A 24,221-nucleotide genomic window follows, 5' to 3' on the forward strand; every position below is an offset into this window, starting at 1 on the left:
AAACTTGAGATTTTTCATTTTTTTTTAGTGGCATGTTTATGATTTTTTTTGTGATGACCCTGTATACAAATGACTCATTACGCACCCTCAGTTTAATAAAACGATCCTTTATTTACAATAACCCAAAGTTTCATTGCAAAATAAAATACTCTTTTGACAGGGTACAAAAAGATGTTTAGCGTTGCAACTGTCACTTTTTTGGAAAAACATCAAATATTTCGAAAACGGCTAGAGATAGGCATAGGGCATTGTACACAAAAGTTGGTCAGAATTTTGTGAGGAATCCAAATATGTAATAATATATAGGGTGTTCTATTTAAAATAAGAAAGTTGTGATCGACTTCCGGTATAAACGGAAGTGCAACCATCTTGAAAATATTTTAGTTAGATTGGGCATGCCCACATCAGTATCCTGCCTAATTTTCAAAACTCTCCTATTTATACTTTTTCCAATATCAATCGATGTCTTTCGTCGTGGGACACCCTGTATAGGGATGACGTAACAACGTTTTAAGAAACACCAATGTCACAGTCAAAACGTTTACTTGTTTATTACATTATTCTATTTTTGTTTTTCTCATAAACTGAATCTGTTTTTAGACAAATTTTTTGTTTAATTTAGACTCCCAGATTCATTAAGTGGTTGTTCCATGATGGCATATATCTATCTACAGGGTGATACTTTGCATACTTTTAGCATCGGATACTAAACTATTTAATTATTATTCAAACCCAAAAATATACATATACACAGATTTATTGTTTGCTTTTTCTCATAATTTCTTGCAATATGAGTAATAAGTTTTATAACAGTAATTTAAGATACTTCAAAAACTCTGTGACCAATAACAAAAAACACATAACTTGTTTTACATTTTTATTTCAATAATACTTTTGTTACTAGTGAACAATATTTACTTTCATCTGTCCTTTATCAGTCTTAAAAGTAAGTAACAATCATCAATTAACATTTTTTTGGATTTTTAATTCAAAATCTTATTTAACTTTGTTTAACCGTTTTTCTCGGAATTCAGTAATTATTCCTGAAAATCTAATAAAAGTAAAAAATAAAAAAACAAAAATTCACATACCCAATTGTTTTAAAAGATGTTGAATATATCTAAAAATAATTGTTTACCTAAACATTTTATAAATGATGCCCAAACAATTACCAACCAAAAAGCAAAATATTTGAAATAGCCACATTAGGTTTTTTTACTTTTATTTAATTAGTACTACTAGTACCATCTTCCGGCCTACTTCAGAAGCAACACACATTGACTGGTGACAAAATAAACCACTACACAGGTACACGGTACACTAGAAAGTTTGCATCTGCGATGAACAGATGTCGCCACTGTGACATCTGTTCATGTTGTGTAAAAAATTTAAAAGACTTTATTATTTATTTTTTATAACTGAATTTGTTCATCCTTCCGTAAATTTACTAAATGGAATCACATATCACTTATAATATATGTGAAACTCCTATATACCAAACCTGTTAGTTAGGACCATACCCACTGCAAGGATTTGGCGCTGTATAAAAATCTACGTTTTGCATTCTAATAATAGATGTCACCATCATATCAAAAAATCTAGGAGGAAGGTAAGACAAAATAATTGGTTAATTGGTATTTTGACTAGAGCTGCCATTATTTTGAAAAAGTGTCACGTTTAATTTGCAAACTTATTTGTTCCATACTTGTTATATATATTTATGATTTTTTAAGTTTTTATTTAAATAGTTTAGTAATTAAATTTTGTTCATTTCGTTCATTTCGTTAAGTTCAGAGTTTTAGAAGTAAAATAAATATGGAGTGTTATCGTGTTCGTTATAAAAAGTGCGTCGTTCCGGAGTGTTTGGACGTTTTCTCAAAACGTCATACGTCCCCGAAAAAAAATCAAGAACTTTTTAAAAAATGGGTCAATTGCGTCCAAAATCCCATTCTCAAAAACAAAAGCAATGACCAAATTTACAAGTCCTACTGGGTTTGTGATGTTCACTTTAGCGATTTTGACAAAGTTCCTGGTACTCTAAGAGGGCTTCGAACAACGGCCATTCCCACGAAATTTTTGCCCCGATTGAAAGTACCATCCATACTGGGTAAGTAGGTACACAAATATATTTTTTTATCAATATTGGGTTTCGTTTGGGACACGTAATAACAATAATGTGCTTACATGTTTTTCTTTATTCTAGGAACAAGTAGTTCATCTCCGACCCTAAAAAATGACGATGAGAATAGATCAAATGAAGAATCTTATAATAACATTCGCATAAATAATGATTCTTCTGAAATCATCAATCCATCCGTCGATTTTAACGGACACAATAATTACAATTCATGTAAGCCATTTTTCGTCTACGGCGAATTTAACTTTCATATCAATAAGATTCAATACCGGATGATTAATTTTCTGTTTCCTTCACAAAAGGTGTAAAAAAATCTTAGTTTACAGATGCATATTAACAAAAATTCAAAAGGTATGTGAAAGAATAGAGGCTAACAGGCTATATCAGCATAACGTCCCAAATTCGCTGGGGACATTCATTTCCATTTTTTTTGCATTGTATTCTAGTTGTTTGCAAAAGTATCGATCAGGAACATTTAGAGAGTTTTACATATGAAACTAATAAGAAATATATTATAGCTGATTACTAATTTTTTAATTAATATTATTAACTGAGTGAAGAGAGAAGTAGCGGGTAAGGGACAAAGGAATTATAAATAACGATTTACCTACTAACTTTTAAGTTATCGTCTAGCTTTCTAAGCAAATATTATTAAAAGTTTGACGTGTTTAATAATTGTATGTTTATAGTGTCTTCTTATTATTGTAAAGTACACAAGCTCACATCATGCAGATAGTTTGCTATTGACAGCACCTCTTCAAAGTTCAAATGTACCTAGTATGTATCCATATTATTTATAAATAGCAAAAATAAAAATTTTATACGACTTTCAGAATGTGAGATATAAATTTCTTGGTGATTTGTATAACTTTACCAACATTATTTTCCAGAATTTGCTGAGTGTGGAGTGTGCACAAGCGTTTTCAATATAGGGGGAGTTTACTTTCATTGGAACGATTAAGAATAATCGACCCATTATAACACATGTGGTTAAATGAGCCAACTTTCTTATGCTTGAAACGCATCTAATAATAAAGGGTGTTTCTTTTAACCTATACGCCTAAATTTAGGGAATGATACCTTATGAAAAATAATGATTAATAATGTGAAAAAAGTTTAGTAAAAGTGAAGTTTTTTTATTTACAGAGACAAATTTGAAAAAAAATACATTACCGTGAATTCAAAATTATAATTGAAAGTGCATTATTAACTAATATGATTGATACCAACTGTTTGAAGTTATTTCCATCATTTTCTATAAATTGCTGAATCGATGAGACCTACTCGCACGGCCTAAACCGGGCAAAAACATTTTTACGATAACTGTGAATTGCATTGCAAATTCACTGTATTATCGATTATCTTCATAAATAAAATACTTTTACTAAACTTTTTTCCATGATTACTCATTATTTTTTTATAAGGTATCATTCGCTAAGTTTATCCGTATAGATTAAGAATCGCCCTGTATGTAATATTCTAAAAATAACAATACCTTTTTATAACTTCCCCTGTATCGAAATGTATGACAGCCGGTAATATAGAAAACTTTAGTACAAACACTTCAAAAAGTTAGGACCATACCCACTGACAGCGCTGTAGTCAGCAGGTATACCCTGATTTTTCAACAATTGGTTAGCATGGTAGTTGCCCTTATATAGTAAGTGTTATGTGAATGGAATATCCCAAAGAATATATTTAACTTAAAGAAGTCAAATTTTGGTAAAAATTTTGTTCCGAATTTATTTGGAACCTAACCCAAATTATTTGACAAAAACTATTTACAGTCTAGTTGAATTTCCCACTTACACTCCTTTTTTACAGACAAAACTATAACTCTTAGAACCAGAAAATCTTGATAACATGACTGATTAACTGAAATTCAATGCAAAAAGGTCTAGTTTTTCAAATTTTTGAAGAAGTAATATTGAAATTGATTTTTAAGACTTTCACACTGCCTTTAGTCCTAAAATTAGCTGTTTCAACATCTGAGAAGTGCCAATTATAACTTACGGTCAGTACGTGAAAACTTTAAAAGCACGAGATTTTAATTGAAATGTACTGCTGCAAAGTCCAGTTTTAGAAATCCTTGACAGTTATATTTCAGGACTTTCACAGGGTCTTTAGTCCTAATATTTGCTAATTTCCACATGAATCAACGTTGACAAATTCCTGTTCAACTCTCTAAATTCTATTTTTTTTTCCATATCTTCTATAAATTTCTGAAAAAACGATCTAAGTTAATGTTTTCCTGACGTCTCAATGTTTTAATGTATTGAGAAATAACGAAGGGCGAAAAGCGTTAAGGTTGTGTCTGAAAAACAAAAACCAAAAAAGACAGATATTGTCACTGAATTTTTGTTTGTCATGCTGCCGGATTTTCTTTTACGATTTAAACTGTCATTTTATATTGTATAAACCTGTTTCTATTTTATGAATAAATAATATTTGACGGTATAATTTAAAGAAAAGACTTTATCGCAAATTCACTTCATTCTAGGGAACTCTTTATAAAATAAGAATGATTGTTCAGAAAAGAATGATGGTTGCACTTGTTTGATTAATCCCATTTTCTGTTTGTAAAAGCCGAGTTAAAATAAACCCCTAAACCAAACCCATGTAATTTCACGTATTTGAGTCGAGTTGCAGTTAAAAATCGAAAGTCAATATTTACGTTATACAGCAATATTCAATTTATTCGGGCTGGTAGAGATGAGAGATGCAATGCGATACTTTTATATTTACATTTTCGACTTTGAAACAGTCAATAAAAATGTTCAGGAAAAGTCCAACAGAAAAACACGAAGAAATTTCGGCTAATCTGGCGGACGGCACGAAATAATTAATGAGTCTCGGAACTCTTTCAATTAATCATCCTCGGTTGCTTTTTAATACCGAAAAAGGAAAGAAACACGACTTGATTACCTGTCAAATGTAGGTTAATAATAATTTTGTTTGCTGTAAGCAATCTATCTACTCTTGCAAATTCGATGAAAGGAATTATACTTTATTGTGGCTGCTTTTATTAATGAAGTTTTATTGCTAGCGCCTGCTTTTAAAGCTCTACAAAGTAAATTTACTTAATTGAACTTAAAAATTTACTCAGTAGGAGTAATTTCAGTAATAGTTTTAACTACTCACCTATAATGAATCACATATTATGCAGACACTAAATTACCGCTTCTTGATGAGTTTTTAATTAAACAATAACAGCAATTAATGTCGAGAAGTTATTTTATTTAATTGAATTGTAAGGTAAACCGTTAATGGGGAACTACGTTTGCCTGCATGTTGTATTTTCTAGTACAAAGCAAACTAAATATGAACATTACATAATTCGACAATAAAAACACACTTTTACGGCACACGATCAAAGTGAGGGCCTCAAAGGAAAAGCAGGAAAATCCCGTACGGAGCGAATATATGGAGCACTCCGTTTTTACAAATCTGGATAAGCGAATTCAAAGGTGAAATCGATTGAGCCTTCTCTCCCAAATTTAAGGTCACATGAGCAGGTTCATTTATAACAAAATCCATTATCTTTTGCTCATTTTGACAGTTATTGATGTAAAAGTTTAGTTTTGAAAGTGCGTAGAGGCCGAATAAACTGTTTAAAGATATCCTTACAATATAAAAAAACTGAGACAAATAAGAGATCATAATCGTAACTATTTAAAGCAAAAATCCTATATTTTGTGTTTTTTTACGCTGTATCTCTTAGGCCACACTTTAATGAATGAAAAAGGGAGCAGGTTGGTTTTCAATTATTTTTTGTTTCATGGATATACAGAACGTTTGAAACAATTTGCATTTAAAGTTTAAGTAAGTTTATTAGGATACCTTGAACTAGCATTTTAAAAAACATAATAATAATAATAGTATTTATTTAGCGATAATGCTACAGGAAAAACAAAACAATACGATGCACACATGTCCCAAAAATTAACCAACAAGCAAATCACTAGCAAATTACATATACATTTTTTCTCAAATGTGTGTTCGCAGTTCTATTTTAAATAGTTGTACAGGGTGATTGATTGAATTTTGACCACCCCCTTAACTTCAATAATTTTGATTTTAGCAAAAAACGTTAAATACAAAACTAGTAGATATTTAGGTCTACTTTATTCTTAGCTAAACAGTTATTATACAGGGTGTCCCAAATCTGAGTAACGAACCAAACTTATGTTTTTTTAAATAGAATGACCAACTTTTTATCCGATATTTGAATTCTACGTCAAATTCTAGGCCTAATTGATGTCAACTGTTTATCTAAGAATAAAGTAGACCTAAATATCTACTAGTTTTTGTATTTAACGTTTTTTGCTAAAATCAAAATTATTGAAGTTAAGGGGGTGGTCAAAATTGAATCAATCACCCTGTACATTAGGCGATTTCTTGATATTGACTGGCAACCGATTAAATCGAAGAAGGGTCCTATACAGTAATGAATTAAAACCTAAATTTGATTCACATTTTCTACTAATTATGAAATCTTTACAATGTCTTGTATTATAATTATGTACATCAGAAAAAAAATCTATCTTTTTACAAATGTAATCAGGCAATAATTTATTCTTTAGTTTGTACACAAATACATGGGTATCAAACGATATTTTTTGTTCTACAGGGAGTATGTTGAGTGTTTTCTGCATTGCGTGTATGGAAGTGTACCTATTACATTTCAAAATTGTTCTCATTGCTCTGTTTTGAACCACTTGAAACTCACGTATTTTTAAGTCGGGTAGGCTATATAGAAGTGTCGAGCAGAACTGCAGATGCGATGACGCAATACTATTATACAACATCAACCTAGTATAGACAAATGGTGTCCCATTTTTGAAATAAAATAAATTTTCTTTGAATATTTTCGCATAACATAATCCGCATGTACTCGGAAATTTAGATTTGGATCGAAAATTACTCCAACATACTTTATGTTTTTTTCATACGTTACTCTACTTCCGTTCATTTCAATGTATATGTTGTCCACATTTATATTACTAACTCTCTGTTTTCTCCCAAATATGCTGAATTTAGTCTTAGTTACATTTATACTTAGGTTATTTTTACACAACCAGATAAACAATTTTTTTAAATCATGGTTCACATCTTGTTGCATTTGTCCGAAATCATCTCCAGTTATGTAAATCATAGCATCATCCGCGAACAGCTCCATCTCACACCTCTCAACCAGCCCGACCACATCATTGATATACAATAAAAACAAAAGAGGTCCCAAGACAGTCCCGTGGGGTACTATACCATATTTAACATCAATTAGATCTGATAAACAATCATTTGACTCTTTGTTTTCTGCCATCCAAGTAAGACTTAAACCACCCTAACACATTATGTCTAATATCCATTTTTTCCATTTTCTTTACTAAAGTATTCCTGTTTAACAGTTTCGAATGCCCGTCTCAAATCCACAAATAGTACCAGTACAAGGTTACCACCATCTATACTATTTACAAAATCATCACAAACATTTATAACTACTGTTTCACAAGAGTGGTTTTCTCTGAACCCGGATTGGTTTGGTATTATTATCTTGTTTATATTACAGTGACGCAACAGCTGTGTCTTAACCATCACCTCTAATACCTTTTCATACACTTCCACCGTATTAATTGGCCTAAACTCACTGTGCAGCTTTGTATTTTGTATTTTTGGTACTGGTATAACAGTGGACTCCTTCCATTCTCCGGAAAGGTGCCAGTTGCCAAGGACGCGTTTATTATTTCCAGCAGGCAATTACCCGCCACATTACATACATCACTTAACACTCTATTTGAAATACCGTGTTGACCGCCTCCAACATTTTTTAAGTCCCTAACCACCCCTTTTAATTCATGCACTGATATTTTTCGGAACTCAATAAACTCTTCAAGTATGGGATATGTCATTACAACATCGTCCTGGCTGATATACTTTGGAATGCTATCGATAATGTCTACAATGCTATTTATAAAATACTCATTGAACTTCCTGGCAATCACATTTTCGTTTACTATTATTACATTGCCAAATTGAATCTCTTCTGGTACGCATTTTTTTTCCGGTAATAGGGTTTTTAAACTCTTCCACATTTCTTGCTGATTGTTTTTATTATTATCAGTAATTTTTTCTCACTGCTCTAACATATAGTCTGTCCCTCTGTTGCATATTTAGTTTAATATCATCCGAAATCCATTTCTTATTAGCGTATTTTTCTTCATAAATTATTTTTTTAATGGGCACAGCGCATTAATTATACATGGTGATCCAGTTTTAAGCGTCAATAATTCACCATTTGATAGCTAACCAAAAAATAAGTTGACGCATTATTTAATTTTTCTGAAAAACGTTTCTTAAGGAAGATACAGTCCTCCAAATTTCCATTTAAAAAATCGTTTTATAGTTTAAAACTGAACATTCAAGACTTGTGAAAGTCCAAATTTGTACTGAATAGTCTAAAAACTTTTTTACTACTAGGAATGGTCTTATGATTCGCTTTCTCAGACTGCTATCCTGGTTGAGTGTCTGAAACTGGCATTCAAGAACTAAAAAAAGTCCGGAAATCAAGACAAAGATTGTATTGTGCATGAAACTAATTTTTTACTACTAAAAATAATATAAAAGTTGACTTTTAATGCTAGAACTGACTTTACTAGGACTAAAGAGAGTCCAAAAGTATATTTTCGACTTTAATTGGTGTACAACTCAATGTTCTGGACTGGACAACAAGTCTAGAAGTAAATTAAATTTTTGGACTATTTTATTTCTAAAAATTAGTTTTCAAGACATTATTGTAGTATTTGGTACCAACATTTTTTACTTTTATTACTGAAGAAACTTAACTTTTGGAAATAGTCTTAAACTCGATTTTTCAGTCTTAAAAAGCACTAAAAACAGTCTGAATTTCTTAGAGATGCTACAATTTATTGCACCTATGAGTGTAGAAGTCAATTTAATAGTGAAGAAGCTTGAAATAACATTTTCAAGATTATGGTCAGTGGAAAAACTGGCTTTTAGGCCTGATAAGTCAAAAACTTTGTAAAGATAGTCTTGAAACTCGATTTGAGGCACTGAAAACAGCCTTAAAACACTAAAAACAGTCTAGTTTATTAAGAAATACCCGAATTTTTAGCACTGAGGTGTCTAGAAGTCGATTTAATAGTAACAAAGCTTGGAATGCCATTTTAAGTCTATGAAGAATGTAAAAATTGTTTTTTAAGTTTGCTATGTCAATAACTTGGTAAAGATAGTCTTGAAACTCGATTTTCCAAGCTGAAAGCAGTTTTGAAGTACTAAAAATAGTCCACAATTCGAAGAAAAGCAAAGTAAAAAGCACGAAAAGTTTGTTTTCAAGACAAATTTCATGAATCTAATGTCAATGTCCTGCATCTAAGACTATTTTCAAGACTAAAATATTGAAATTTGTCTTCAAATTATGAAAACTTACTTCAAATGCAAATTTTAAGCTTCTGATGTCACTTTTCATTAGTTCAGTCACATTTTGGGGTTCAAGTCAATTTTTAAGGTTTAAATGTATGAATTTGTAGCAACAAATTCTTGAAAAGGTAGTTTTTATGTCTACAAGTCAATTTTTAGTATAAAAGTCTCTCGATTTGCATGAAAACTGGTTACAAACACAATTTTTCTAATTATGGCATATAAAGTGACACCTTTCAAAACTGATTAGAGTGACAAAACGTTTTACTTTATGTAACTAGTTACATAAAGTGATCACTTTATGTAACTGGTTAAGAAAAGTTCATTTCATCACTCCCTGTTTTTATGCATTTCCGTAGAAACATATGGGCGACATCCATCATAACATGTCGTTGTCACTGTTTATACAAGGTGCTATGAAAGTGAATATTTGTGTTAAATCACTTTAAAAGATGGCTTTTACCGCTTTTTGGTCAAAATTAGAAAAAATTATGTATGCAACACGTTTCGAAAATGTCTTATTGTGTAACTCATTCAAATTGTAGGACCTCGCTGCGCTCGCCCTACAAACATTCATTCGTTACACAAAATCGAACTTTTCTTAACTGGTTACATAAATAGCTATTGTAAGCTTCTGAAATTTTTATCTTTTCTAATTCAATTTTCAAAACTAAACTCTTTTAGTTTATCTGGAAACTATGAAAACTTGCTACAATAATATTTTTTAAACTTCTTAAGTGAATTTTCTGGTTCTTTGACCGTAATAACGTGTAATAAAGTGGTTAATCCAAATTTGATCAATATTGCTCCAACGGTCTGACACAAGTTCGTCGGACAAACAAAACGATTTTTTAAACAGAAATTTGAAGGACTGTATTTTCCTTAGGCAGCACTTTTCAGGAAAATGACATAATGAATGTCAACTTATTTTTTAATTGGCTATGGATTGGTGAATTATTGACATTTAAAACTGGACCACCCTGTATATTTCATATCATTAACAAAATTATCTGCCAAAATATTAGCATCGGTCACTGTTCCATGGCGAATCAAATGCAAATTGCGATCTTCCATAACAAGTGATCGTTGATTTTTTGACACGTTTTTGGAATAGACTAAGTTTAGGTGTAAAGGTGGACTTTATGCTGTAATAATTTGTTATTTGTAATTACGTAATCGCTCAAAGTTTGACTTCTATCTGTAATACGTGTTGGGGACTCACCTATCTGTACAAAGCCATTCGAGTATACACTATCTAGTATCTTCTCGCCATAAAATGAATGTTTCAGAATATCAAAATTAAAATCACATAGAATTAAATTTATTCCGTTAAAAGTACTGACCCTATCGAGAAAGTTATTAAAAAATTCAACAAATCTTACGTCTTCTTTCTGAGGTGGATGATATAAGACCGTGCAAAGATACACATTTAGTTTTGTACATTTAAATATTTTGACAGATGTTACAGAATTTTTAAAAGTAAAATATCTACTTTTCTGGTCTTCTTTTCCTATAACAAAGTATTGGACAAAACTTTTCAGATTTTTCTTACCCAATTTACACTTTTCTCATTATCAATTTATGAAGATTTTTCGTATAGTTTATTAATTGAATATATTAACCATTATCTGCAATAAAAGTGAATTTTACAGGGCTGTGAAAAATTTGTTTTAAACTGATTATTCAACATTTACTCAAAGATGAAATACAGATAGTGTGTTTAATTAATACAATAATAAGTTAAGTAATTAGAACAGGTTTTTCCGAAAATTAAAAGGTTGGTAGATGTATCAGAAAATTAGAAATAGAAAAAATGAATAGAAACACATGTAACAGTTTTCAGCAAAATGATCATAATTACAGGACGCTGATTGGTTTTGGACATATTCCATAAAGTTAAACAATTGAATAGCTTTAATAGTTAGTTTTAAACTAAAAGTGGACTTTACATGTCAAGGCATTTTAAAAATATTATTTCAGTTTATTTAATATAGTGATTTTAATTATTGCGAGTTATAGTACAAATTTTAAACTAAATCACTTTAACCATCAACATTTACTGCTCTAGGTTTGAACATACTCCAGTACAGAATTCGTTCACCAAAGCCCACCAATAGTTATTGTTAATATAGGTTTACTCTTATCTTTCTCTAACCAATACAACAAAAAGGACTTAAACACAAACAAACATTTCAATAATATCGTACCGTCAGTGGAAATCAAAATTTAAGTACAAATACCACTTAGTTATGTTTAAACATTGGGAGGTCCGATACTTCTGCGGTTGTCATGAGCTCAAAATCAAAATAAGTAAGTGGGGAATAGTGATATAATTGTGATAATAGAAGCAGGTAGTTCCGCAGAGGTGACTTCGGCCTCCTTTTTGCATTTTTTTTGTCAAAAATATTAGTAAAAGCTTAAGATAATTAATACTGAAAGAAGAAATTTTTTTTTTAAAAGACTGAAATAGCCCATATTTATTAATACCTACGTTGCAGGTTTAACGTTTATTTAAAACATAATTTTATTATGTTTGATTTGTAAAAAAAATATTTTAATACACAATAACACCTGACAATAATAATAATTGGTAATGTCAAGTTGTAAAGTAGTGTATGACGATGACAATTAATGCTATTTAAGATACAGTAGTTTTTAAACGTATTCCTAAGAATACAATAAAAGGGACGGTAGGTACCAAACACCTAAATACAACAATATCTTGCCGTCGCTGGAAATCTAAATTTAAGTACAAATACCATTTAGATATGTTTAAACATCGGGAGGTCCGATACTTCTGCGGTTAGTCTGTTAGTCAGCAGCACAAAATCACACCATTAGTAATGTAATATAATCAGTTTTTCCCGCAGGGGTGCCTTTGGCTTCCTTTTTGCATTTTTTTGCCGAAAATTTTAGTTAAAGTCTGAAAAAATAAATAGTTAAAAGGCAGAAAGACCAAATGTGGTCGAAAACCTTTTTTCCTATGAAAATAAAGATTGTATGTACCGGGTGACCCAATAAGACTGTTTCTCGACCATATCTCGGAAACCGTTCGTCGTATGACTTTGGTGTAAAAAAATTATTGGGTAAATCGGCCATGAAGAATCGCAGGAAAATATTTTCCAGTTCTAAAAATAACGCCAGAGAACTGCCATCTTAAATTTTAAAATTGCATTTTCTCTAAATTTTGCACTAAAAAGTTTTGTTCACATTTTGAAAGAGAACCAGTTTATCTATAATTTTGATTAAATAAAATTTTCAGTTACTTCAAAAACAAAGATGGTGTGGGGTGTGCAATTGTTTTTGCAATAACCTTTTTTAACTTTTTAACGGTTTTACCGATTTTAACAAATTTGGTATCGTTGAAAAGAGCATTCTTTGGGCAATAAGAATCAACTAAAATATAGTTATTTGAGTTGAACCTTTGTCCACCAGGGGGCTAGTTTTGACACCATGACCCAAATACTAAAAAAAATCAGAAAAATCAAATGAAATGATATGACTTTTTCTTCATGAAAAAGTAGCCAAATGACATCGAAATAGGCCAGGGAAAACCGTTTTTCAAATCTCGATCCTAACCTCAAATATTTGAAAAATTAGATTAATGGATCTTTGAAGGCCAAGGATCGCGCTGTAAATGTTCTAAAACTATTAATTATTTAGCTACAAAATGAATAAGATGTTAAAGAGGCAGTTGTGAGTCTAAATAGAATTCATTTAGGCATTATTTAAAAAAATATATGTATATCATCAGAACATTCATGTTGCTCCAAAGGTACTAAACGCATCCTGAACTTATTAAGTCACTTTAATATTACTCTTGGAATTCTTACTTACCTTTAGTTTAAAAAAGAAGGCTAAAAACCCAAATAAATATACTATATCCAAATTACACATATTTTGGAACCATTAACAAAGATTTTTTGTCAAATTTGATACCCCAAATCTATCATTTTGCGTAAAATTTTAAACTGTTTTTTATGGGGTTATCTGTAACTTTGTTAATGGTTCCAAAAGATGTGTAATTTGGATATAGTATATTTATTTGGGTTTTTAGGCTTCTTTTTTAAACTAAACGTAAGTAAGAATTCCAAGAGTAATATTAAAGTGACTTAATAAGTTCCTTTAGGAGAGATATTTGACTGACAGCGATTTGTTATGATTTTGAAAGGTTGGTAGCACGGCCGGATATAAACTTTCCTTAACGACCGCTTGGCGCGAGATTTAAAATTTCCGAATTTTAGAGCCGTTTTTCGTCTTAATGGTAAAATCTACGGTATTGAAAAAATTACCAGTTGATAGCCGAAAATGTGCTCTACAACTTTTACTAAAGCGCTTTTCCATTAAATGAACCGAACAGGCGCAAAAAAATCAAAACCATTTTCCCATGTTAATCTCCTATGTCCAGGGTGCTCTTGGACACCTGGTATACCTAATTAAGAAAATACATAAATATTGATATGACACAGGATGTCACAAAATCGTGTGTAAGTATGGAAATCTGTCTATCTGGGGTTAAATTATGGCAAAATTGCGCAAAATAAAGTCCATCCATTCATCCAAATTTTGCAATTTTATATCTCTCCAACTCTGTATCTCTTACCGTTTGCGAGATTTCTATACTTACAAATCAATTTGATTTACATTCAATTTACATTGTTACGTCATCCTATTTTACTTTAATTGTTTTTACCTAACCTTGAAAGGACATAATGAATTTAGCATCTAAAAGACAGCTATTTCACATACTGATATGTTATTTTCCATCGAAAACAAATTAATCCTACATATAACTGGCTCTTACCATAAATATAAAGTGGATAATGGAGAAAACAAGGTATCTAACACACTTCTTTTATTTCAATTATTGTAAAAGCAATGCGCTTTGTCTAAATTAATTAAAAAAGTTTAAGGGTCGGTTTTACTGCCCCACCGAGTTGAATTGTCTACAAACAATTCGCCGATGCTGCATTTTTAATTGAAAACTTTCCTAATGATTATTATTCGGCTCGTTTTCGTTTTTGTGCCAGGGTAATTGGATTAAAATGGACCGTTGTGCAGCTACTTTACAGCTTTTCCAAGCGATTTTTACTGAAACTAACTGGTTTCGTCGCAAGACAAAGATGTAACACGCCACTGTTTTTTGTAGTTATACCTATCACGTTCTGTCGCTGATTGCGTTTCCCCTAATTGCGAACCCAACAGGAGAAATTTAATGTCATTTGGCTGGGAAGTCGAGGGAATTATTCTTGGGCCCGTTATCAGATTAGTCATAACCCCTTGAACCGTAGTCGGATCAAGGAACAACAAACCGATCGAACCAGTCTAGTTACGACACTTTACACGAGGGTCGTAAACTTTTATTACAAAACCGTAAGACGACCGAAATGGACAATTAAGGGTTGAATTGCATATACTTCGTATGTCGCACTTGTGCCGTAAAGTTTCATACAGGAAACAAATGGTTCTTGCAGATAATTTACTTTGCAACCAGCCCCTTTCTGGCGGATCGAGAGAGGGAAGGGAGGAAAATAACTCAACCTCCTTATGTAACGTGGCCGGTCGTAACTTTTACTGGCAGTGATGGAGGTGAGTTTACGCAAAGTTAAATCTTAGTTTAAACTTGATTATAAATGAAGTATAAATCCATAAAATAATACGCAGAATATAGAGAAAATCAAAGCCACTTATGAAATTGCAAGTTAAAGTAATCATTTACAAGTAACCAAAGAAATTAATTCTTTGAAAAGAAAGCATGATATTTCATAAAACTTTACCCTGTAACTTTTGAAAATCAAACAAATTCACGCATAATGTAACTGAAAGTTAGCAAAAACATTCAAATTTTGAATGCCAATGAACGAATTCGAGATTTACAGATAGATAACTAAAAATAGATAACTATTTACTTTAAATTAATTAAAAACAGTAAAAACTGATTTATATAATATACTACTTTGCTGCGTCACGTGACACCTGTCATAACTGTCAAAACTCACTCACCAGTTATCGGAAAGTATAAAATGACAAATAGATGTGTTTCTTTGAGGAATTGCACTGTTGCACCACTTTAAGTTGTGTTCACAACTCCATGAAGCCAAATATCACAGTTGGAACATTAAAAAATAATTTTATTTTCAACCAGGTATGTAATAACGATATTTCTTATGTGTAAACCAGGTGGAAAGATAAAAATTACCTGTTTTACTTTCCACCCGGGTGGAAAGTGAGTACTTTCCAGTGAGTACTTTCCACCCGGGTGGAAAGAGACTGTGCTGCCATCTCTGCAACAGCTCGCATCTCAGGTGATGATGAGTAACATATGCGTCTTAAGAAATCTCCATGTTAAAAGCACTTTAAGAAACGTTCCAGCTCAAAATATTAAAGACAGAATAGCACAATAATGACGTTGTCAAGATTGTAAACAAATCACCAGTCGTTTATTATGGTTGAAGTCATAACTGCTCGTACACCTATACTACCTTATTGTTAGAGACTATTAGCAATCAATATTTCAACTGAATGATTTATTAAAAGTTCCATAAGATTTTGATAAAGGGTTGAAAATAAAATAGTATACAAACCACGGTAGAAAGTTTAATTTCTGTCTCGAGATAAAGTTCACCTCGACATCGTCTCGGCGAACTACCTAATTTCTCAACAGAAATCAAACACTTTCCACCTGAGTATGTAATATACTATTGTACTTCTCTTACGTCACGTAACAGCTGTCCTAACTATCAAAACTCACTCACCAGTGATCTGAAAGTATAAAATGTTAAATATATGTCATTTTATGAGGAATTGCACTGTATGTTGTGTTGACAGCTCCATAGAGCCAAATTTAACAGTTGGGACGTTAAGGAGCACTTTCATACATTTCTGACGTCACGTGGCAGATCTCATAACTGTCAAAACTCACTCACCATGGACCTGAAACTATAAAATGACAAAGTGGTCATAACTGTCAAAACCCACTGAGGAGTGACCTGAAAGTATACAATGGTAAATATATGTTTGCTTGAGGAATTGCACTGTAAGTTGTGTTGACAACTCCATGAAGCCAAATATCACAGTTGGAACATTGAAAACAATTGTGTACTTCTCTTACGTCACGTGACAGCTGTCATAACTATTAAAACTCACTCATCAGTGATCTGAAAGTATAAAATGCCAAATAGTTGTGTTTCTTTGAGGAATTGCAATGTAAGTTGTGTTAACAGCTCCATGAAGCCAAAACTACTTGCATAGCTATATTTTAAACATAATTGACATCTGGCAATACTGATTTCCTGATATAATGACAAAACCCAAAAGATTTTGGAACAAAACAAAATTGTCTAAAATTACTGTTATAAGTTGTTTTCAACATACTGACTGAATTTCTGTATTAAGTGTTCTCTATCCTTTATTAGGGCCATTGAAATAAGATGAGTACACCAAGATGGCGTTGTCCCGAAATTAACCACGTGGCAGTTTTAATAAATAACGGCACCATTTCCAGACAGACAATTTTCAATCAAATAGGAAGAGCAGCAACCCTCGAAGGGAGCTACTTGCCATGATCACAAATCTCTGGAGCTTTATTTGACTTCAATATAATTAGTTAACGCACTAACTAGCTAGTTAATCAGTGACCCTTCTAATCTGCTTTTAGAACTTAAATTAAGCGACATCGTTACCAGAATTATTTGGAATTTAGGTGTTTTATTTCGGGAGATTTCATGCACGTAATAGGGAGAAACTCGGGTCGTTTTTGGAAAATATCGAACTTAAGCTGCCCGAATCTAAATTGAATCCAATGACCGCGTATATAAAGTAATTACATTAAAAGGCTTCGCAGTCTATAGGGAGGACATGCCAAAGTGGTGCGGACAGCCTTTATAGACTGTTTCCTTGCCAAAACTTTAATGCACCGAGGAAATGGTAACTTTAATGTAATAAAGGCTTTCAGTGAATTTCTGTTTAGTTGTCTCGCCAAGTTTTCCGCGTCTTGACGTGGTCGCTTTAGTCGTAATGCCACAGGTTCACTTTTTGTGTTGTTAGTAACTCTGAGAAATGCACAAATCAAAAGTTAAATTCACTCATCATTGTTTAAAATAGAAATAAATAGATTTTATGTGAATGTATTTTTTATTGTTATTTTATTAAATTATTTAAAAAATCCTAACACACAGTTTCAGAATATATACTATACCAATTTAGAACGCATGTAGAAAATACAAAAATGATTGTAAAATGATAGGTTGCAAGAGCTTTAGGTTTTGAGATACAACAAAATTTAATGCAAACCATGAAAAGTTACGTGACTGAAAATTGCTTATATTTACATTTTAGCTTCTTGTGACAAAAGTCAAATACAAAGTGCCTGAAATGACTATCACTTTTTGATGTACCAAAACTTTGACTTTATTTAACCGAATTTGTATCTCATATTTTTTCAGATTTCCACGCTTCCAGTCGTATTGGAGACACGTCTAGAATAGTAGCCATATTATGCAACTCCTTAAAAGCAAAATCAAGATTCAAAAAAGGAGAAAATGTTAGAAGTTTTTAACTCTAATCGAAAAACAACAATGACAGTAACAAAGTCGCAACTTAAATATGCAAAATCCAGATAGAAACGTTAATCAAAAACGTCTTTCTTCTACCGACTAAATCCGTGCCATCGCATCCAGACTTTTGATAATTAGCATCCCGAAATTGTCTAGTTTCTTCCTGAAAACCAAATCAACCTCAAGTCAGGACGACTCGCGATTTATTAAGTCAGCTACAATTAACCACCCGGAAAATTTTGGCCGTAGAGACGAGAATATTCCCGAAAAGATGGGTGTCTCTGTATATCCTAATTTACGTTTCGATGGAATTACACAAGGGTTATTGCAGCCTCAAACGAAAACAAGCATCCCCCATCTAGTGCAGTGTAGTTGTTGAGAGTTTTTGGTTAAAGTTTAAGGTTATTTTCTTCTTAATTTCCCGGCCCCGTGAGCGCGCGCCCTATTGTTCCGGCGAAAGCTTAAACGGGAATTAAACGGGATAAATTTAACGCCACACGTATTTTTACGCTCATAATTAAAGTTATATGAAAGAAGAAACAAGAGTATTAATCAGGAAAAACTTAAAATAAACAAATCAATACCTTCATAAATACCTTTATTATTTATATTAGCGATTGTTAATTAAATTGTGTCGTCCAGAAACATGGTGTGTGTATAAATAATTCTTAGTTACTATTCATTATATTATTTTTTAATATCTTCTTTATTTATCTTCTCTATTAAAGTGTTTCCAAATGGATTCAAAATTGGTGCAATATCATTTTTGGTCTTTCGTTTAAGTTAAACTAAACTACCTAAAACTCACTTTTGAGGAATTTTAACATTTTTCAATTAGTGAAAAGTAGTAGTACATATATCCTCAATGAAGGTGATAGAAGGTAAGTGTAAACAAAAACACACAGTTCATCTACACAAAATTTCTTAAGCAGCTCTCAGTTTTCGTAAAGAAACGTAGCCAACATTTGCTTTGGTTTGGACTGTACTTGAGGTTAAACGTTGATGTAGTTAGAGGTGGTTTTTAAATAGTTGTATGTGTTTAACTAATTTTGTAATATTTTTCAAAATTGCATTTTTGACAAAAAATTGCCATCTTCAATGCACCTTTAAATAAAAGAAACATTGTTATTTTTACTAAATTGCAAAGTTACTAAACTGTAACGTAAAACACGTTATCAGCTAAATAGCCCATAAGGAAAAATCAAAATTTGCTAATGGGTTTAGAAACCTTAAGTATACCATTTATAAAAATTTGAAATTTTGAAATTAAGATAAATTCGATGCGTGCTATATTTTCATCTTTTCACTGGAAGTAAATGTCAACTTGCTTATTTTAAATGGAACAAGAACACCCTGTATATTATTATGTTTTTGAATACTTTTATCGATTTCAGTTATTTTTTATGTATCGTATCTGCAACAGTTTTCGAGATATTGACGTTTAAAAAATGATTTTTTTTTATTTGGGGTGTCATCCAAAGGAGGCTCCTCTCAAAATTGAAAATGTTATCAAATGATGAAAAAGTTAAGATAAGAGCATGCAATCTCATTCCGGTTAGGACAGACTTTTCGGTTATTTTGACAGTTATGGGGTGTTTGATATATCACTTTGAAGCTCTTCAAAAATATATTTGACCACCATGTTTTCACTGAAAGTGTTAAATAACTGGCTTATTTTCTGATTAAACTGAATAAAAAAAGTCAAGAAATTCTGTCAATAATATGTACTTTTAAATATTCTTTTTTGAAGGTACCAAGGATATCACAGTTGGCATACTACGCTGTCAAACCATAAATTACCATTCCAGCAAGTCTTGGAGGTGGTTGGTGGACAATACAAAACTCATACATTTCTACATAAAAAAAATTGTAATTTTTTACACGTACCATCTCAATTTCTCTAAAGTTACTGAAAACACATTAAACAGAAAACCCCAACATGTAAAATTCCCTCATTTATAAATCTCAAATCCTCATACAAAAAAAATATGCATTGCACGTCTCTGGGTTAAAAAAAGGAAGATTTTTCCAACCAAAAATATCGCCCTTTCATGGAATAAATTACATTCTGACCAGTTTCGTAAATTTACTCCAATATGCAGCGCCGCGACGGGATTTTTTAATTTGCACCCGCAAAAGACCGGCGTCGGTTCTTTAAACAGTTACAATAAACGAGCCGGAGACATAATGCGGGTCCGTGCTATTGCCGATACTGCATTTAATCTTTTTATTAACAGTTTTACTATTTTCGCTAAACAGCGAGGAGAGTTTTTAATTAAAATTTTGTCCCATAAAATTTCCTTTACCGGGCTGCAGCAGCTTTATAGAGAGTCAGTGAGAGAATCTATTATTTTTTTTGGTTTTGTTGACAGACATAATGTTAATCTTATATTCAGTGTCAAAAAAGTTGTATTTTCCACGAGCATGGAATGATAGGTATTACTCACAAAGGTAAAGTTTTTATAAAGCCCATTTTATTTTCTATCCATTGATATACAGGGTGATTCCAAAGTTGTGCTTTCCTTTCACCTACGAATAGGGCTTCAAAAAATAAGTGTTTTTTCCTTTGACGCTTTTTCGAAATATGAACACAATAACGAAGATACAGGGTGTCAAAATTTTACTGAAAAAAAACAAAATAAAAAATAACTTGAATTTAATTTTAACTAACTACAGGTTATTCTTTATTATCAGACATAAACATAAACAAAAGATTTCAGCCGCCTTTGAACTAAGTTTTAATAATTTCACATTTTAAATTAAAACAGCATTTAATTTTAGGCACGCATTAAGATATGATAGAAGGTTTTTATTTTTTTACTCGAAAGCGGTGCGTCGTAGCAAAAAATAATAAAAGGGGTTTTATTTTTAGAATTGAACAAGGAATTTAATAATAAATTTTATGTTCCACGTAGCTACTGACACCTACAAAATTTTGTTTAATTACTTCAAGTGGTTTGACCAAAATCATAAAATTTTTATTTTTTCAGTAAAACTTTGACACCTTGTATCTTCGTTATTGTTCATATTTCGAAAAAGCGTCAAAGGAAAAAAACTTTATTTTTTGAAGCCCTATTCGCAGGTGAAAGGAAAGCACCAACTTTGAAATCACCCTGTATAAAAATGTTGCAAATAAACGAGTTATTTCCAAATAAGATTGAACTTGACCGGTACTACTTTAACTTTCACTAACTCGAATATTTTTACAGCTACAGGATGGTTCAATGTATCAATTTTAGAAATGACTTTTTTAAATGACTTAATACAAACTTTCCTTAATTTTGAACCGAGAATCAGACAAAATTATAAGAATAAGGAGGGTTTCATTTGAAAGACTTTCTGTGTTTTTTGAGGCCATTTTTTGACCACCCTGTATAATATATTTTGACGTTTTTCTACATCTTCTCTTAGAACAAACCTTATTTAACAAGACGAAACAAGAAAACCAAGAAAAATACATTTCTGATTTGTGCTGTTAAAATAATTGCTTTGGAGACTAGACTGAAAATATCAAATTTCACATAAAATAGTAAGCATCTCAGAAACGGATACAGGTAAGTATATGACATTAATACGCAAAATATGTCTAGAATTTTACGTAAAATCCGAAAATGGCAAAATATTTAGGATGTTCTATTTAAAATAACTAGCAGTTGATATCCACTTGCACCCATATTTTCTATTTTTTACTTTTCTTAAGTAAAAAAGTATTTTAAGTTGGGAATTATTAGGAATTACTGGGCATTATTGGCATATTAGCAATTAGTTTACCCCTCGGTGTAAATCCTGTGACTCATTACTCACGGATTATTATCTAATCAAAACTAGTGAATAATAACATATTGTCAAACAGTAGTCGAAAAAAGTCTGTTTCTGCACCGCCATTTATCCGAAAATAAATTGCATTTCCTAAACTTTGTGACTGGTACATGACTAACGGAAGCTGCTGAACGGTCTTATATTATACCCCAGAAATGTCACTCCTTCGCGTTTCTTGGCCCCGAATATCATTAATTATTATTTCCAAGGGAAGTTGGGGTCATTTAGGATACAAATTATATCTTGTAATATTAATAGCGTGGACCCGTGGTGTTTTGCCGGTGTTACCCTGTATCATCTCCAAGTCTGCAATGAAGAAAAACTCCCCCGGAAAAACCTCATTATCTTTAAAAGCCAATTAAAATTATTTTCAGGTTTCTTTTTTACATAATTTTTAAGAGGGGAATGTAAAATTCCGCTGAAACTCGGAAGACTTGAGACCTAATTATCTACTAAAATTACTGGACCAGTTCCGAAAGAATTGAAAGCCGGGCTAATTAGTGAAATTGGGTGCTTTAATTACGATATAAAACGAAGCTAAAGTTCCATTTTTGTTACGAAAAGCTGAAAGTTGCTTCCCCGAGAGTGCTTATTATTCAAAAACGTTTTAAGCTCCTCTAAACTAATACGTCTTCGCAGACATCAAACAAGTAAATTTCGTTCTTGGAGGCATAAATCCTTCTTTAAAATGAGCCTCGCGAGCCCTAATTTTACCTTAAACTTCTTAATTTTCACCTCGCCAAACTTCTCGGCAACGAAGTTGGCCCCTTGTACAATATTTATAGACATCACAAAAACTTTATCAAAATTTCAGGGAAATTAATTAGGCTCGTCGAAATTATTCATTCTCCCCCTAAATTATTGCCTTTGTTTAGATGTTTACGTATAAATGCCAACTTTGAGAGATCCGCCCTCTCATCACTACCGAATTTCTCGTGAACACGTCAAAATAACGATAAATTATTTAATCTCGACCAGAATTTGGAGAGTTGATTTCCAACTCGTTTTTTTGCCAATGTTAGAGCCGAATAAAAAGACTCTAAAAGCATCGGTCGGACGTATCCGGGATGCGGGCGATAAAAACAATGGCCGAGTATCTAAAAGAGCCTTTCGCATAAAATTTTTACGAATAATGGCCCGAATCGGATTAAAAGTTTATGCCGCAAAGTTTTAAAAGGTTTACCGAACGATACTGCCTCGTTAGTTCATTGTTTTTCGATTTTTATTTGATTGGCTCAGGTCACCGGTTCCAATGTCGACGTCGATTTTATTCGAGCTCGAAATTGTATTCATCCCAATTATCCTGAATTTAATGTAGGTCAGTACAAATCAACAGGTTTAATAGCAAAATAATGAAAATGGTAACAAAAACAGACAATACCACGTTAGTTTTGAATAAATGTTTCAATTATAATTGCCAATGTTCCAGTTCGAATTTGCGCGATGAATGAGTCTTATTTTCTTTTTTTGAAGAAGAAACAATAATTAATTTGTTTTCAATTTTTGTTGACAACAGTGCATTTGTCAAGTACTATGTCAGCATTGAAATCAATAAAATCTTACACAGAAATTTTAGTAGCCTATTAACCCATGAAATTTTCCTGTAAAAAGTAACAAAAATGATTCTGAAACTAGCCATAGTAGAAAGGAATCCCTTGTTCTTGTTAGGCGACAGACAACGAACGGACCAATTCGAAGCGGACTAACGACAATTTAGACTCCTTTAACTCCCATGGCAAAACTAGTAGAAACTATAATGGGGCACGAAACCCAGCAAATACACAATTACAGGGAAATTGGCCTCTCGCATGCATCCGCGTGAAGCAAACATTAATGGCGGTTATAAATACCCCCCGGGCATACTTCCCTTCTCCACTCCTTTTGCAACCGCTAACAAGTGCGGTCAGAGGGGCCTTTTTAGGGTTCAAAAACCCTTGGCAGAAATTCAAAACTGACCAAGTGTTGTTTTTATATACTTTGCTAAAGTGCATAAGTTACAGTTATGCTGGTTATTTTTAATAGTGTCCCTACTAGTATATTGTACAACAAGGGTGAATAAGATGCCATTATCGCACTAGGACAAAAGGCTTTTTCATCACCCCAAAACTTTTTCATGTTTACTGCTAAGTTTAGTCCTAATTGGTAATTTACATTACGCACCATACAAATTGCCTGTATTGTTCTATTTTATATCTCACGGTTAAGGTTAGACTGGGATCTATATATCAATGTCCTACTTATCCATTCTCTAAACTGTTAAGGAATTAACCAAT

At 32.0% G+C, this 24,221-nt stretch overlaps 1 protein-coding gene and 2 long non-coding RNA genes across 4 annotated transcripts in view; all 3 read left to right on the forward strand.

The window, feature by feature from the left end:
• The window catches only part of stg1 (stargazin-like protein), a 268,226-nt gene that overhangs the window by 232,776 nt on the left and 11,229 nt on the right, over positions 1–24,221 (forward strand). The gene's annotated exons all lie outside the window — the stretch shown is intronic.
• Positions 1,790–2,972, forward strand: LOC145726207 (uncharacterized). Its single transcript, XR_014177537.1, has 2 exons — positions 1,790–2,107; positions 2,204–2,972. It is a non-coding gene; the product is annotated as an uncharacterized LOC145726207 (long non-coding RNA).
• On the forward strand, positions 11,811–18,807 carry LOC145733477 (uncharacterized). The gene is made up of 2 exons (XR_014179218.1): positions 11,811–11,884; positions 18,019–18,807. It is a non-coding gene; the product is annotated as an uncharacterized LOC145733477 (long non-coding RNA).

This window comes from Ips typographus, linkage group LG1, assembly GCF_016097725.1.
Source record: "Ips typographus isolate SLU linkage group LG1, UJ_Ityp_2.0, whole genome shotgun sequence".
NCBI lineage: Eukaryota > Metazoa > Arthropoda > Insecta > Coleoptera > Curculionidae > Ips > Ips typographus.